General features: G+C 45.0%; 1 long non-coding RNA gene across 1 annotated transcript; it reads right to left on the reverse strand.

The window, feature by feature from the left end:
* Window positions 1-14,767: 14,767 nt before the first annotated feature.
* On the reverse strand, window positions 14,768-16,597 carry LOC144668166 (uncharacterized). The gene is made up of 2 exons (XR_013573432.1): window positions 15,257-16,597; window positions 14,768-15,144 (listed from the first exon to the last, which is right to left on the reverse strand). It is a non-coding gene; the product is annotated as an uncharacterized LOC144668166 (long non-coding RNA).
* Window positions 16,598-17,672: the final 1,075 nt, after the last annotated feature.

Raw genomic sequence — 17,672 nt, forward strand, 5'->3', positions numbered from 1 at the left:
CCCCTCATTGCAGTCACTAATTTGGCGAACATTCGCTGCACCACCTCCAATGTGAGTATATCGTTTCTTAAATGTGGAGACCAAAACTGCACACTGTATTCCAGATGTGGTCTCACCAAAAGCCTGTATAATTGTAGCAAGACTTCTTTATCCTTGTGCTCCAAATCCCTTGCAATAATGGCCAACATGCCATTTGCCTTCTTAATTGCTTGTTGCACCCGCACGCTAACTTTCTGCATTCCTTGTACTAGCACACCCAAGTCTCTTTGGACATCAATACTTACAAATTTCATGCCTTTTAAAAATATTCTGCTTTTCTATTCTTATGACCGAAGTAGATAACTCTACAGTTCCCTACATTATACACCATCTTATTGCCCACTCACCTAATCTGTCTATATCTCTTTGCAGTCCCTCTATTAAAATGAATCCTCCCCACAGCTTACCTTCCCATCTAGCTTGGTATCATCAGCAAACTTTGATACAAACTTTTGTTACTCTGTCTCTTCATTGAAGTCACTAAAGATTGTAGATAACTGAGGCCCCACCACCGAGGCCCCAGTACCGATCCTTGCAGCACTCCGCTACTCATTGCCTGCCAACTTGAAAAATCCCTGCTTATGCCCACTCTCTGCTTTTCATCCATTAAGAAATCCCCCCATTAGTGCCAAAATATTACCCCCAACACCATAAGCCTTTAGCTTGCCTACTAACCTTATGTGGCACCTTATTGATTGCCTCTTGAAAATCCAGGTATTCTACATCTACAGTTCCCCTTTATCTACCCTGCTAATTATATCCTTAAAACTCTAATAAATTTGTAAAATAGGATTTCTCTTTTGGAAAAGCACGTTGATTTGCTCTATTTGTTCTAGGCTTTAAGAGCATTGTTAAGGCTTTGTTAACAATAAATTCCAGCACTATCACAACAACTGATGTTAGGCTAACTGGCCTGTAGTTCACTGTTTTCTCTCTCCCTCCTTTCTTAACAAAAAATGTAACATTCGCATCCACAAACATTCACTCCCTCAACCACCAACACAGTAGCAGCAGTGTACCATCTTATTTTTAATTCACTCATGGGATGTGGGCTTTGCTGGCTGGGCTAGCATTTATTACCCATCCCTAGTTGCCCTTGAGAAGGTGGTGGTGAGCTGCCTTCTTGAACCGCTGCAGTTCATGTGGTGTAGGTACACCCACAGTGCTGTTAGGGAGGGAGTTCCAGGATTTTGACCCAGCGACAGTGAGGGAACGGTGATATATTTCCAAGTCTGGATGGTGAGTGGCTAGGAGGGGAACTTCCAGGTGGTGGTGTTCCCATCTATCTGCTGCCCTTGTGCTTCTAGGTGGTAGTGGTCGTGGGTTTGGAAGGTGTTGCCTAAGGAGCCTTGGTGAATTCCTGCAGTGCATCTCGTAGATGGTGCACACTGCTGCCACTATGCGTCAGTGGTGGAGGGAGTGAATGTTTGCGGATGCGGTGCCAATCAAGCGGATTGCTTTGTCCTGGACGGTGTCCAGCTTCTTCAGTGTTGTAGACAACTGGGGAGTATTCCATCACATTCCTGACTTGTGCCTTGTGGACAGGCTTTGGGGAGTCAGGAGGCAAGTTACTCATCGCATGATTCCTAGCCTCTGACCTGCTCTTGTAGCCACAGTATTTATATGGCTAGTCCAGTTCAGTTTCTGGTCAATGGTAAACCCCAGGATGTTGATTGTGGGGGATTCAGTGATGGTAATGTCATTGAATATCAAGGGGCTATTGTTGGATTCTCTCTCGTTGGAAATGGTCATTGCCTGATGCTTGTGTGGCGCAAATGTTACTTGTCACTTGTCAGCCCAAGCCTGGATATTGTCCAGGTCTTGCTGCATTTGGATATGGACTGCTTCATTATCTGAGGAGTCATGAATGGTGCTGAACATTGTGCAATCATCAGTGAACATCCCCACTTCTGACCTTATGATGGAAGGAAGGTCATTGATGAAGCAACTGAAGATGTTTGTGCCTAGGTCGCTACTCTGAGGAACTCCTGCAGTGATGTCCTGGAGCTGAGATGATTGACCTCCAACAACCACAACTATCTTCCTTTGTGCTAGGTATGACTCCAACCAGTGGGGAGTTTTCCCCCCAATTCCCATTGACTCCAGTTTTGATAGGGCTCCTTGATGCCACACTCGGTCAAATGCCACCTTGATGTCAAGGGCAGTCACTATCACCTCACCTCGGGAGTTCAGCTCTTTTGTCCATGTTTGAACCAAGGCTGCAACAAGATCAGGAGCTGGGTGACCCTGACGGAACCCAAAGTGGGCATCAGTGAACTGGTTATTACTAAGCAAGTACCACTTGATAGCACTGTTGATGACCCCTTCCATTACTTTATTGATGATCGAGAGTAGACTGATGGGACAGTAATTGTCCAGGTTGGATTTGTCCTGCTTTTTGTGTACAGGACATACCTAGGCAATTTTCCACATAGCTGGGTAGATGCCAGTGTTGTAGCTGTACTGGAACAGCTTGGCTAGGGGCGTGGCAAATTCTGGAGCACAAGTCTTCAGTACTATTGCCAGGATATTGTCAGGACCCATATCCTTTGCGCTATCCAGTGCCTTCAGCCGTTTGTTGATATCACGTGGAATGAATCGAATTGGCTGAAGACTGACATCTGTGATGCTGGGGATCTCTGGAGGAGGCCAAGATGGATCATCCACTCGGCACTTCTAGCTGAAGTTTGTTGCGAATGCTTCAGCCTTATCTTTTGCACTGCTGTACTGGGCTCCTCCATCATTGAGGATGGGGATATTTGCGGAGCCATCTCCTCCAGTGAGTGGTCTAATTCTCCACTACCATTCACGACTGGATGTGGCAGGACTGCAGAGCTTAGATCGGATCTGTTGGTTGTAGGATCACTTAGCCCTATCTATCACTTGCTGCCTATGCTGTTTGGCATGCAAATAGTCTTGTGTTATAGCTTCACCAGGTTGACACCTCATTTTTAGCCATGCCTGGTGCTGCTCCTGGCATGCCCTCCTGCACTCTTCATTGAACCAGGGTTGATCTCCGGCTTGACGGTAATGGTAGGGTGGGGTAAATGCCAGGCCATGAGGTTACAGGTTGTGTTCAAGTACAATTCTGCTGCTGCTGATGGCCCGCATCGCCTCATGGATGCCCAGTCTTGAGTTGCTTGATCTGTTTGAAATTTATCCCATTTAGCATGGTGGTAGTGCCATACAACACGATGGAGGGTATCCTCAATGTGAAGACAGGACTTCGTCTCCACAATGGCTGTGCAGTGGTCACTCCTATCGATACTGTTATGGACAGATGCATCTGTGGCAGGCAGGTCGATGAGGATGAGGTCAAGTATGTTTTTCCCTCTTGTTGGTTCCTCACCACCTGCCGCAGACTCAGTCTAGCAGCTATGTCATTTAGGACTCGGCCAGCTCGATCAGTAGTGGTGCTACCGAGCCACTCTTGGTGATGGACATTGAAGTTCCCCCACCCAGAGTACATTCTGTGCCCTTGCCACCCTCAGTGCTTCCTCCAAGTGATGTTCAACATGGAGAAGCACTGATTCATCAGCTGGGGGAGGCTTGTACATGGTAATCAGCAGGAGGTTTCCTTGCCCATGTTTGACCTGACGCCACAAGACTTCATGGGGTCCGGAGTCGATGTTGAGGACTCCCAGGCCAATGCCCTCCTGATTGTATATGACTGTGCCACCACCTCTGCTGGGTCTGTCCTGCCGATGGGACAGGACATACCCTGGGATGGTGATGGTGGAGTCTGGGACATTATCTGTAAGGTATGATTCCGTGAGGATGACAATGTCAGGCTGTTGCTTGACTAGTCTGAGAGACAGCTCTCCCAATTTTGGCACTAGCCCCCGATGCTAGAAGGAGGACTTTGCAGGGTCGACAGGGCTGTGATTGCCATTGTCGTTTCTAGTGCCTAGGTCGATGCATCTACAAGATGCAATGCAGGAATTCACCAAGGCTCCTTTGATAGCACCTTCCAAACCTGCCTGGAAGGACAAGGGTAGCAGATACATGGGAACAAATTGCCTAGTAACTCTCCCCCTCCCTGATGCTCCATAATTGTCTCCAGCTCAGCAATTCTGATCCAAGGTTGCCTAAGCTGTAGACACTTCTGCAGATCTGGCTGTCGAGGATCACAGTGCATTCTATAGGTTCCCACATGCTGCAGTCACAACACACTACCAGGCCTGCCATTCCTGTCCAAACTTATTTAATCAGTCAACTAGTTAATAATTTACATAGACAAAGTAAGAGAAAGTTGCACTCACACAGCTTAGAGGAAAACTCACCAATTACTGAGGGCTGAGAAAAAAAGGAACATCTCTTCTCCCCTCTGTACCAAATTCCTAATTATACACTCTGTCTACATTTCATGCTGGTATCATGTCCTCCCCTTACTCTGTGCACTTTGAAAAACCCATCTGCTTATATAGAGCCTCTGATGAGTCACTCACTATTTTAGTTTCCTACTACAGTAATTAACACCTATTGAACCAACTACTTTTAGCTGATTGACAGATAACTGCCACTGCCAGTCAACTACCTGTTTAACAAGGCTATTTAACTCACTTTTTTAATTCATTTGCAGGATGTGGTCATTGCTGGCTGGGCTAGCAGTTATTGTCCATCCCTAATTGCCCTTGAGAAGGTGGTGATGAGCTGCCTTCTTGAACCACTGCAGTCCATGTAGCGTAGGTACACCCACAGTGCTGTTAGGAAGGGAGTTCCAGGATTTTGACCCTAAGACAGTAAAGGAACGGTGATATATTTCCAAGTCAGAATGGTGAGTGACCTGGTGGGGAACTTCCAGATGGTGGTGTTCCCATCTATCTGCTGCCCTGTCCTTCTAGGTGTCAGAGATCATGGGTTTAGAAGGTGCTCTCAAAGGAGAATTGGTGAATTGCTGCAATGCATTTTGTAGATAGTACACACTGCTGCTACTGTGCATCGGTGGTGGAGGGAGTGAATGTTTGTGGATGGGGTGCTAATTAAGTGGGCTACTTTGTCCTGGATGGTATTGAGCTTCTTGAGTGTTGTTGGAGCTGCACTCATCCAGCCAAGTGGAAAGTATTCCATCACACTCCTGTCTTATGCCTTGTAGATGGTGGACAGGTTTTGGGGAGTTAGGAGTTGAGTTACTCTCTGCAGAATTCCCAGTCTCTGACCTGCCCTTGTAGGCATGGTATTTATATGGCTAGTCCAGTTCAGTTTCTGGTCAATGGTAACCCCTAGGATGTTGACAGTGAGGGATTCAGAGATGGTAATGCCATTGAACGTCAAGGGGAGATGATTGCATTCTCTCTTAATGGAGATGGTCATTGCCTGGCCCTTGTGTGGTGCGAATGTTACTTGCCACAATCCAAGCTCGAATGGTATCCAGGTCTTGCTTATATGGGTACAGACTACTTCATTTTGCAAGCTGCTTGCATTTTGAAAATTCTATGTCAGAACCTGACTCTTAATCTAAATTGAAACTTGAGAAAAAACTTACCAGAACTTATCACCTGAACCAAATTGCTAACTACACACTCGGTCGACATCTCACTCTGGCATAGTTTTCTCTCCGTGCGCCCACTTACTCCATCTAAATGGTGCCCTGATGTCACCCAAAGGATGGCAGCTCCAACATATCAAAACTCCCTTACCACTGCACTCTAAATACCATCGGATCCACTGTTCCTAATAGTGCACGGTTGTCAGTCCATGGGTTATTGTCCTGGTGGTTGAGGAAGTGCCTCTCCTCTACTCAGGACTTTCCCCATGACAGTACCAAGATTGCAGTCAAAGGTCTTGCAAACTACAGGTGCAAATCTTCACCTATCATTGGTGTGTCAAAGTGTCTAGCCTTGCACTGTTTATACTAGTCTTCCTAATTGATTTTTTTAAGTGCACTTTATTGGCACAGATTCTGTTGGCAAAGCTCCCACTCTGAACTGTGCTAGTTTTTCATTTTTGCTTCTGATGTTTTGTAAAGATTGGTCACCTTCCAAATATCTTGCAAATGGTTCTGGCCATGGTGCTATTAACATCTTCAAAGCTCACTGTTCCGGTGAGTGTGATATAGTGAATCTCAAGTTATCATCTTGATCAAACGGTAATTTAATGGAGATCGGCTGCGGACATCTAATTATCAGTGCCAGAGGAATCTTGGGGAGAAGAGGAACAAAAGTCTATGTGATACCAGTCTGATTTTCCCCTTGTTGGGTGGGCCAGGGAGTGGCTGTGCAACGGTACGCTGCCCACGATCGGGCCCCGACTGTGGTTTCACACTGGCTGGCTGATCAACATCCAGCCAGCGTGAATCACGCACTGAAACGCTCAGCGCTGTCTGGAGGGGGGGGCGGGGTGGGTGGGGAGCCAGTAAGGCCAGCGTGGGAGTCAGCGCATGCGCGTGGGTGCACTCACAGCAAGCTCTCTGAAGGCACAGAGCTGACTCAGGGAGCTGAAGATTTTTCACATTAAAAAGAAAGTTTTTTTAAAAAATGAAAACATGTCCCCTCACGTGACTCCGTCACAAGAGCAAGGACATGTTAAAAATGAGTTCTAAACATTTTTATTTTATTTTTAATTAACATCGGAAACCTCATCCCGCCCGTGGATGAGGTTTCCTCTAAAATCCAAAGGCCACTTGGCCTATTTGCCTGCCCGCCAACCGTAAGGCTGCTCAGTCAGGGGAAAATTCACTTTAATTAATTGATTAATTAAATTCACACGAAAGAGCGCTTCAACCTCTGTGCCTCAGGGAGATTGAAACGCTTTTGAAATTATTAAATGAATGGATTAAAAATTTAACTAAACGTGTCCCCTCATGTGACTGTGTCACATGAGATGGGATATGCTTTTGTATTTCAAAAAATTTTTTCATTTAGTTAATAAAAGCTTTAGGAAACCACATCCCACTCGTGGATGAGGTTCCCTAAAAAACGTAAAGGCCACTTGGCCTTTTCACCTGTCTACCAACCTTAAGGTTGGGCGGGCAGCGTTAACAATTACATTGATTATTTTGTTAATGGCCTTAATCAGCCTATCAGCTATTGGCGGGCGCGCAGCTGACTCTGGCGCGCGCCCACTGGGCAAAACATCGCGAGACAGCGCGATGACGTTGGGACGTGTGTCGGGCCCACTGCCACACGCCAACTGAAAAATTCAGGCCATGATCACAGAATGGTTACAGCACAGAAGGAGGTCCATAGACCTCTCCAATCTTTGGGAGAAAACAGCTTGAAGGGTCAAAGGACTTTATTCGTTCTATGCATTCATCTTCCGTCAGCAAAGCGATTCGATTTTGTGCAAATCAATGACAAAATGGCTGCCCAGGGCCACCATCTTGTGTCTCAGGCTGGTATTACATGAACTTTGTTCCTCTTCTCCCAAAGGCACTGACTCTTACTGCCATATATAAGTTCCATGGGCACTAGGTTCCCTCCAGTAACTGAATCAAGCACCATTCTTCATGTGTCTACAGGTCATTTGTTTGGGGGAAATGTTCTTATCCTCATCAACACAGGAATCACTAGATATAAATCAAGACTAGGGTTGCCAACTGAGGTGGAATATATTCCTGGAGGTTTCATACCTCCTCCCTCCAACCACTCCCCCTGTCAAAGAGACTTTTCTCCCCAACTCCAATATCTTAATAACTAATAAATGACGATCCTCAAGGAGAACGAGTGAAACATTTTAATGCCCCCATGGTTTTTCTCCTGGATCGCTCGCAGCAGTGTCCAGTAAATTATGATCTTTAATTCCTCAGTTCAGTCATTGAGGGAATGAAGACTGATTTTTATTCCCTGACTAGTCTATGGGTGATGAGGTCAATTAGCATACCAATCAGCACAGACCCTGATTGACCTTGGGATATTCGGGCCCGTGCCACATCAGGCAGTGATTTTTGAGTTAACTCTTGGGGTTACTTCAGAGGTTTACAGCCGCAGTCTCATCACACTGGTTTCCCAATCACAAATAAGACAGCGTGGGGAAGGTGCCAAGTTACATGCAGGCATTTCTACACAGCAGAGAGAAATAGTCAGAACATCGCTCACTCGCGCATAACCTGCCCTTCAGGGGAAGCCACTCATGAAGATTGTCCAGTGATCCTTTTTTGCACAGGTGCATTGTGAGAAGTATGAGGGGGAAGAAGTGTTTGAGGGGATGAAGTATGTGAGTAATTAAGATATAAATTATCCTAAACTAATAGTGTTACTTTGGTAAAGGCAGCCTCAAGGTAAAGATGACAAAACCTGGGAGGCCCTGGTTACATTAATCATTTATTGAGGGAGTAAGATCAGTAACTGCATATACATTCCACATGGAGCTACAGAATGATTCCTATTAAACTCATTGTACTGTGGTATATGACTGATGTTGCCAGAGGGGATTTTATGAGCTATTAATCATTCCTTCTTATTACCAGGGCAGCAAATACCTCGAGGCTGGGACTTAATCTCTCCTCATTAAGGTAGGGGACACAAATGGAGCCTGTTTACATGGTAACTCAAAGCTATTTTGCTCAACTATAAACTGTATCATATTTTCAAAAATAAAATCTATAATGTTAATGACCCACAAGTCAGAACACTGGGATTATGAAGTGAAACTCCTGTCCTTATAAAACAGAATATCCGTTAACTTACTGTGTGCAACATAGCAACAGGTTCACCAGCGATATTGTAGAAATGACATGCAATTCAGGGCATTTCATTGGTGGGGAGCGTGAAATTGCATGGACAGGATTCCATCCGGGTTCCCACCCACCCTGCCTGGTAGCGATTTTATGGTGGGGCGGGCAGGGCCTCACACGGGAAGCCTGCCCTTGGGCAGGATATTGCGCTCGTCGGGCAGGTCTGTGCCTGACCTGAACGAACGTAAAATGACGCACGATGATGTCGGGCGAGCATCCCGAAATCATCACGCACTCACGCGATATTTTGGTTGGCGGGCGCGCACTAGAGTCAGCAGCACGCCCGGCAACAATTAAACGGCTTGTTAAGGCCCTTAATTAAGTAATTGATTCAAATTTTTTGCTGCCCATCCAACCGTTTGGTTGGCGGGCGGGCGAAAAGACCAAGTGGCCTTTGCATTTTTGGTCAAAACCTCATCCACGGGCGGGATGGGGTTTCAACCAGTGATTTTAAAAAAAAACCTTTTAACACTCATATTTAATACATCCCTGCTCATGTGACAGACTCATTATTTTTCATTGTTTTCATTATTTTTAATACCTTTTTTTTAATTTTAAAAACCTTCAGCTCCCTCAGGCAGCTCTGTGCCTACTTCTGCGTTCGCACTCCTCCCGCCTCCACCCCAGCGGCGCTGAGCGCTGCGGCGCGCGTTTCACGCTGGCTGGCCGTTAATTGGCCAGCCACCATGAAATTGCAGTCGGAACCCAATCGCGGGCCGCACTCGGCCTCCAGGGGCCTGCTCGCTGAGCCTGACTGACCACCGGAAAATCCTGGCCCTTGGCTCAGTTAAGGCCCTTAAATGGCCACTCAAGGGCCTTTGGCCGCCCAGCCTCAATTTGCAGGCTGGTGGGCGGATGACAGCTCAGGTTGGGGGGGACACGTGAAAATGAAGTAAGTTTGATCTCAGGCAGGAAAGCCGGGGTGGGGGCGCTGGTGGCACCTCCATCAGAAGACCCTTTCTGACTGGGGGCGCCCTCCCCTTAAGGTCTGGTGACCTCCGGACCTCCCACCCCCTCCCCCACCTCCCGAGACCCAATCACCCACCTCGTGACCCCCCAGGCCTGCCCTACACCTCCCCCCTGCCTCACTGGGACCCCTGTCACATACCTGTCCCTCCGGTTCCTGGGACTTAGCGCCAGGCAGCTCCCTGCAATGCCTCTTCCGGCCACTGCGGCGCCGTGCCTGGCGGGAGTGGAGTACTGCCGGCCAATCTGATTGGCCAGCAGCTCTCCAAGGTGGGTCTTCCTCCGAGTGAGGGGTGACAAACCCGCCTTATGCCGCTCTGAAGAAGAGTCATACGGACTCGAAGCGTTAACTCTGTCTTTCTCTCCACAGATGCTGTCAGACCTGCTGAGTTTTTCTGGCACTTTTTTTTGTTTTTGTTTCAGATTTCCAGCATCCGCAGCATTTTGCCTTATGCCAATCAATGCTCCTTACAGCGTAACATGGCATCGGGGCTGTGGGAGCCGGTGGGGATTTGTTCCCCCCCCCGACTCTTCGGATGGGAGCCCCCGCCATCCTGAAAGTTGAGCCCCATGTCTCATTGTTCCTGACTCCACCACCAGGGGAAGCAGTTTGTTTCTACCTTATCAAATTCTTTTGATGTTTCAAACATTTTGATCAAATCACCCCGCAATTTTCTGCACTCAAGGGAATACAAACCTATTCTCACAATCGCCAATGTTTGCTTCTAGCTGTGGGATAGAGTAATTCACTCAAACGGCCATTGTTTATGTCTGTACTTTGAATGTATTGGCTAGCTTTTTTACCAAGGGAGCATCACGGCCAGTCTTGTCCTAACCCTTGCAATCCCATGGCACTATTTGAAGTGGAGCAGGGAGTTTATCCAAAGCAAAAACAGAAACAGAAATACCTGGAAAAACTCAGCAGGTCTGGCAGCATCGGCGGAGAAGAGTACAGTTGACGTTTCGAGTCCTCATGACCCTTCAACAGAACATTGGATTTCCAGCATCCGCAGTTTTTTTTGTTTTTATCTGTGTTTAATTGACTGCCACTTCTCTTCAAGAAATGCCTACCTTGAAGAAGTTTTGTTCTACTCTCCGTCAGGATTTTCGAATCTCTCTTTTGCCTTGTTCACCTTCATTGCTTTCCATTTCTCTTTTACTGTACTCTTCTCCGCCGATGCTGTTTTTCCAGGTATTTCTGTTTCTGTTTTTGTTTTGGATTTCCAGCATCCGCAGTTTTTTTGTTTTTATCAGGGAGTTTATCCAGTTTGCTGGTTAACATTTCTTTCTCAAACATCACTATCAAAAGCAAATCAACTGGTCATTAACTTCCTGTTGGTGGGATCCTGCTGTTTTTGTTAACATAACTGTCATCTCAGATCAAAGCAATTCACTGCATTTGAATCACCTTTGAGATATTTCTGGGCTCCTCCCATCTGGTTGATTAAACGTGTGATGAGAGTTCTGCCTGACAGATGGGCCTGCCTTCATCCCTGGCCAGTTTCTTCAATCAAAGTGCAATTATTGTCCCAGTGGTAATATGTACACAGTCAGTGTGTAGCACCCAGGATGCACATCAACTGATAGTTACACTGAACAGGCAGCTGAATCCAAACTTAATTTCTGCTCTGCGACAGAGATTAAATCAGAGAGCTTTTAAGTAGTTCTATGAATTAGTCTTGATGGGGCATGGCAATGCAGCATGGGGCGGTTCCTGTGCCCAACCTCATTGGAGTAGCATCATAAGTACTGAAGGGGAATGGCTCATCATACTACAGGCTGTCAGCCAGTGTGAGGTGGATGGCTAGAGGGCCAATTTTATCTCTTAATCCGCTTTTTAAGTTTTTGATTCCCATGGGCACCAGGCCCAGAACCTCAGTCAAATGTCAATTCTTCATGTGAGAGCATCTGCAGGCTTTTTGATGGCATCACACATCACCCCCGACCCTCACCACATATAAACACACACACAGACACACATGTACACACACATGCAGACACACACACAGACACAGAGAGACAGACAGACACAGCAACACACAGACACACACACAGGTACAGTGACACACACACACACATAGACACACACACACACTTTGCAACTACTGTCCATGAGTGGATAAATGTAGTCTACAAGAATGGGTGACACAGCAGCTTGTGAAGTTTAGGGTTCATTCACCATAAGACGGGCTTCACAGCTCTCTCACATTTGTTTTCTTGGTGAGACATGACACCCTCCTCACTGATTAAATAAAGCTCATATTCGACAAATTGTTTACTGTGGTAAAAAGATCAAAGGAGGGTATGGATGATTTTCTGTGGTCACTGTGAAAGCTAACCTTTCAACAAATGGGGAAACGTTTCATCTATTCCTTACTTTGGTGAAACCATAAATGTGTTCAAAACTATTTTTCAAAATTTAAACAGCATTGGTTTAAATTACCTGCTATACAGCAACCACACAATGACACAAATTTAAAAAATAACTAAGTTAGGAAAAAGAAGGGCTGACCTAGGGGAAGCATTTTAACTAAAACATAATAGAGTGATATTAATTGTCAAGAAAGGACATTGAATTGGGCAGTATATACAGAGGACAAAACCAATTATACGCATTTTTGGAGAGCGAGAGACATACTAGGAATGTCAGTAGGTCGGATTGATCTAAGAAGGAAAGAAGGGCTTATTGGACTTAAAGGCATCTTCGTAGGGCTACAAATTGTCACGTTCTTGCAAAAGAATGATCAGGATGCAGGTGCTATCCTTGCTGGGGTACAGTCTCAGGGGCATTGTATTCCTTTCAGTAACACACCCAAGTGGCCATTCCTCTTGTGGGACTCTGGACAGTGAATATCAGATGGCTATTTATTCATGCAGAAGACCATAGTATGTCTGACACTATTAATGGATGTAGGCTTCTGGCCTGTGATGCAGCACGCGCAGGACTTTAGCCAGGAGACCATGGGGAGGTGGAGGAAAAACCTGACGACCACCCTGCACTAGACTTGGTAACTATGATTGACAGGAGCCCAACCTCATCTTCACCAGGTGGTGTAGTTCACCGCATTGGAACAAAAGGGCAGAACAATTTCTTACATCGTAAAAACTGCTTCTTTGGCACTAATTGAATCAGACAAATTAATCCTTAGAACGGATGTTAGTGACTTCTGAGTTTGCAAGGGGATGAGGTAATCTAACAGTGGGAAAAAAAATTGGCTTTCTTTTCTTGTGCTCTTATTTCCCAGTTTTTACTGGTGTAAAAACTGGGAAATAAGAGCACAAGAAAAGAAAGCCAATTTTTTGTTATTACCAGTTATTACTGCTTATTCGTTCTGGGATTTTAACAGCATTGTGCAATATTATTAATTTGACAGGAAAATATCCCATTGTTTATTTATAACACTGTGCAGACAATAACATTGATTTCAGTGACTGCCTGTCCTCATTAACATGTTCTGCACATTGTACCAATTGGACACAGTGACAGTAAATTCATATTTGGGGGAAAGATTCAGAAGACTTTCTCTGGCCTGGGGGCATTATATTATGCAATATAATTATTTCATACAAGGGGTGTAATTGGATTCTATTTATCAGTAATCTCGCAAGGTAAAAAGATCAAATGACTCCTGAGCAACAAAGTAGGATGATTGAACAACATAGGTCTTCACTGTCATTTAGAAGCATTTGAGACCTCTGGTGTCTCTGTGCACTACAACTTTTAAGAGGCCAGAGGGAAAATGTTGGGGCTAGGTTAGCTCAGTTGTCTAGATGGCTAGAGTGTAGTGCAGAATTACACCAATGGCATATGACAAGTGGAGTGCCACAGGGATTACTGCTGGGACCTCAACTATTTACAATTTATATCAATGGCTTGGATTAAGGGACCAAATCTATGGTTGCTAAATTTGCTGATGACACAAAAATGGGTAGGAAAGTAAGTGTGAAGAGGATATAAGGAGGTCTGCAAAGAGATCAAGATAGGTTAAGTGAGCAGGCAAACATTTGGTAGATGGAATATAATGTGAGGAAATGTGAACTTGTCTATTTTGGTGAGAAGAATAGAAAAGCAACATAATGATAAAAACAAAAAACTACTGCGGATGCTGGAAATCCAAAACAAAAACAGAATTACCTGGAAAAACTCAGCAGGTCTGGCAACATCGGCGGAGAAGAAGAGTTGACGTTTCGAGTCCTCATGACCCTTCAGCAGAACTGAGTATAGTTAGGAGAGGGGTGAAATATAAGCTGGTTTAAGGTGGCAACATAATGTATTGTTTAAATGGAGCAAGATTGCAGGGCTCTGAGGTACAGAAGGATCTTGGTGCCCTGGTACCTGAATTGCGAAAAGTTAGTATATAGGTACAGCAAGGGATTAGGAAGGCAAATGGAATGTTGTTTGTTGCAAGGGGAATGGAATATAAATGTAGGGATGTTTTGCTACAGTTGTACAGGGCATTGGTGAGGCTGCATTTGGAGTACTGTGTACAATTCTGGTCTCCTATTTAGGGATAAAAATGCATTAGAAGCAGTTCAGAGAAGGTTCACTCAACTGATACCTGGAATGTGGGGTGTGGGGGTTATATTATGAGGAAAGGTTGGACAAGCTGGGCCTTTATCCATTGGAGTTTAGAAGAATGAGAGGTGATCTTGTTGAAACATATAAGATCCTGTGGGGACTTGACATGGTGGATCCTAAAAGGATGTTTCCTCTTTTGGGGAAAACTAGAACTAGGGGACACAGTTTAAAAATAAGGGGTCTCCCATTTCTGATGGAGAAAAGAAGAATTTTTTTCTCTCAGAGGGTTGTGAGTCTTTGGGACTCTTTTCCTCAGGAAACAGTGGAGGCAGGGTCATTGAATGTTTTTAAGGCAGAGGTAGATAAATTCTTGACTAACGAGAGAGTTTGTTACAGATAGGAGAGGGTTTAATTTAAACAGTGCTGATTTCTCCTCTCACCACCTGTCCGTAAACAGAAAGGTGTTTTTGATTTTTCGGTTTCCTTCTTTACAAATGATGGCATATTTCTCAACCCCTCCATTTTTGTGTGATCCAAAGTCTATTAATAACCTCACAGCAAAGTTGAGATAGGGTAAACTCATCGAGAGTTAGTTTATTTGCACACACTCAAATGCAAGATCAGGGTTGCCATGTAGCCTCCTCATCATTCATACAATAAAAGACGGGATAGAGAAAGGAAGATTTACAGGGCAAAGACCATAGAGTAAAGAATTTTTGTTTCATGTGAGTCCAGAGTCCAGAATCAAAGTCCAATAATATATTCCTTCACAGAGGTCAGCAGGTTGAAAACTGATGTTGGATAATTCACTTTTCCAGTACAAATGGCTTCCACGATGAGATAGGCATGCAGAGATAAATTAGTCTTGTAGGCGATGGTATAGAAGTTCAGAAGTTCCAGTAGAAACAGTGTAGATCAGACCAGGCATTTAAACATGGACATAACTCTTTTTCTGTGCTGCTGCTTGATAGATGAAAGATGGCAGACTGATTTGCAGAACAGAAAGACAGTATAAATGGTTCTTCCAGTTAGGGGGGGAGGGGGTCATGTCACATGACTCTCACTTTGGCTTTGACAAAGGATATATGTTCCTTTGTCTGTGTTCCTGAGGTTATTAATGTTCCAACCATTAAGAATTTGTAAGGAGGTTGCAGGGTTCTTTGTCCAAGCAGACAAGTAGACTCTGGTGTCCAGGCCTGGCTTATAAAATGTAGATGGCCTTTGTATAATTCCATTTGAATTTGGTCTCTGTACCCCGCAGGGTCATTCGCGTCACTTCAGAGATAATGAGGTATCAGCTTCTCTGATACCGCCAGAAAGTTGCTTTTGTTTGAAAGCCACAGCCAGACATGGCTTCAGTCTTTTTAAAGCCTTTGTCCAGTTTTTTTTTATTTAGAGGTTAGCCATGAGGATATCTGTAAATTTTATAAAAAATATAGAGTATGAGGTCTTAGCCCTGTTACAGAATTAAAGGTCATCAATGGAAGGTGGAATGTGTAGTTGATGCACAATCAGAGCAGCCATGATCTTATTGAATGGCTGAGCAGCCTCGAGGGGCCAAATGGCCTATTTCTGCTCCTACTTCGTATGTTTGTATGTTCACACATGTGTATCTGAATGGGTCACAATTGTATCTATGTTTTCTTGATCAGCAAATCTAAAGACTGTGCTGATTGCTGCTTCTCGTGACAATATATTTTCAATATCAACAATGCAACCCAATTTTATCACAATATTTCAATACCTCAAAAAACTTATAAAAGCATCAAGATAGAGTGGGATAATAGGTAAGTAGACAAATAGGCCAAGATTGAAGTCAATGGAAAAGACTCTTGAGAATCATGTGCAATGTAAAACAGGTCTGATTCACTATGAACTCATTACGTACTCCTGGCAACTTCACCCCACAAAGTCTGTTCACAGTGAACTTCCATTAGTGACGTAATAAACAGAGCTCCAGCCATGATTTTGTTTGCAAGATAGTTGTAGATGACAAAGACCATCTGGCCCAGCTCATCTCATCCATCCAGAATGGCCTGAAAAGTCCCTCCCCTCACAACATCCAATTGGCTCTAAAATGATTCCAGAGATTTCACTTCTCATTTTTCGGCCAGATTTTTAACCAAGAGCACTCTCGTGACAGCTGCTACAAGCAGGAACTGCTGCTGCTGACCTTCGGGCAGCTTTGTGATTTTCTGGTGGGCTTTTCAAACAAAAAAATCAAACCACAAAGTTGCCCAAAGGTCAGAAGCAGCAGCGCAGCAACTGTCAGTAACACTGACCTGAAAGACCAGCTTTTTGAACAAAATCGGAGCTCTCAGACTGACAGTCCTGACTTCGTTTTAAAGCCGCTCTTTCAGGTCCTGAAGCTGTGACTGCTGAAGTCTGGACAGCAATGAGAACTCCATTTACAACACCAAGCCAGCACCCCCCACCTCCGCCTCCACCCCACCCCCCCCACCCCCACGTGCTCCGGTGTTTTGCAAGGGGGCCCATGAATTTTCAGCGGCTTGTTCAATAGATCAATGCACCACCCATTTTAGCATTGAATCATATAGAACAGGATACAGGATAGCCCAAAGTTAGATCCCCCTCGGAGTATTGTTTTTATTAATTCACAGGATGTGGGCTGGGCCAGCATTTATTGTCCATCCCTAGTTGCCCTTGAGAAAGTGGTGGTGAACTGCCTTCTTGACCAACGTTAAAGGTACTGCATAAATGTCTGTCACAATTTCAAGTTATAAAAGGCTAAAACATGATTAGCTGTCAGGAGGGGTTTTGTTTTCCAGAGAATAATGGATCGCAGAAACGGACTGCCAGCTTGTACAATGAACACCAATTCACTGATTTCCTTGAACTGTGTTCCTGGTTGGGATGAAGATTACCACATATAAGAAGTTGGTACTTTTTAAAATTCTTTCACAGGACATGGGCATCACTGACTAGACTAGCATTTATTGTCCATCCATAATTGTCCTTGAGAAGGTGGTGGTGAGCCGCCTTCTTGAACTGTTGCAGTCCATGTAGTGTAGGTATGCCCACAGTGCTGTTAGAGAGGGAGTTCCAGGATTTTGACCCAGGCACAGTGAAGGAACAGTGATATATTTCCAAGTCAGGATGGTGAGTGGTTTGGTGGGGAACTTCCAGGTGGTGGTGCTCCCATGTGTCTGCTGCCCTTGTCCTTCTAGGAGATAGATCTCATAAGTTTGGAAAGTGCTGTCGAAGTAGTCTTGGTGAGTTGCTGCAGTGCATCTTGTAGATGGTACACACTGCTGCCACTGTGCAATGGTGGCGGAGGGAGTGGATGTTGAAGATGGCAGATGGGGTGCTAATCAAGCAGTTTGCTTTGTCCTGGATTCTGTCAAGCTTGTTGACTGTTGTTGAAGCAGTATTCATCCAGGCAATTGGAGGGTATTCCATCAAACTCCTGGTTCATGGTTTGTAGATGGCGGAGTGTTTGGGGAGTCTGGCGAT

Source organism: Cetorhinus maximus, chromosome 26 (genome assembly GCF_964194155.1).
Source record: "Cetorhinus maximus chromosome 26, sCetMax3.hap1.1, whole genome shotgun sequence".
NCBI lineage: Eukaryota > Metazoa > Chordata > Chondrichthyes > Lamniformes > Cetorhinidae > Cetorhinus > Cetorhinus maximus.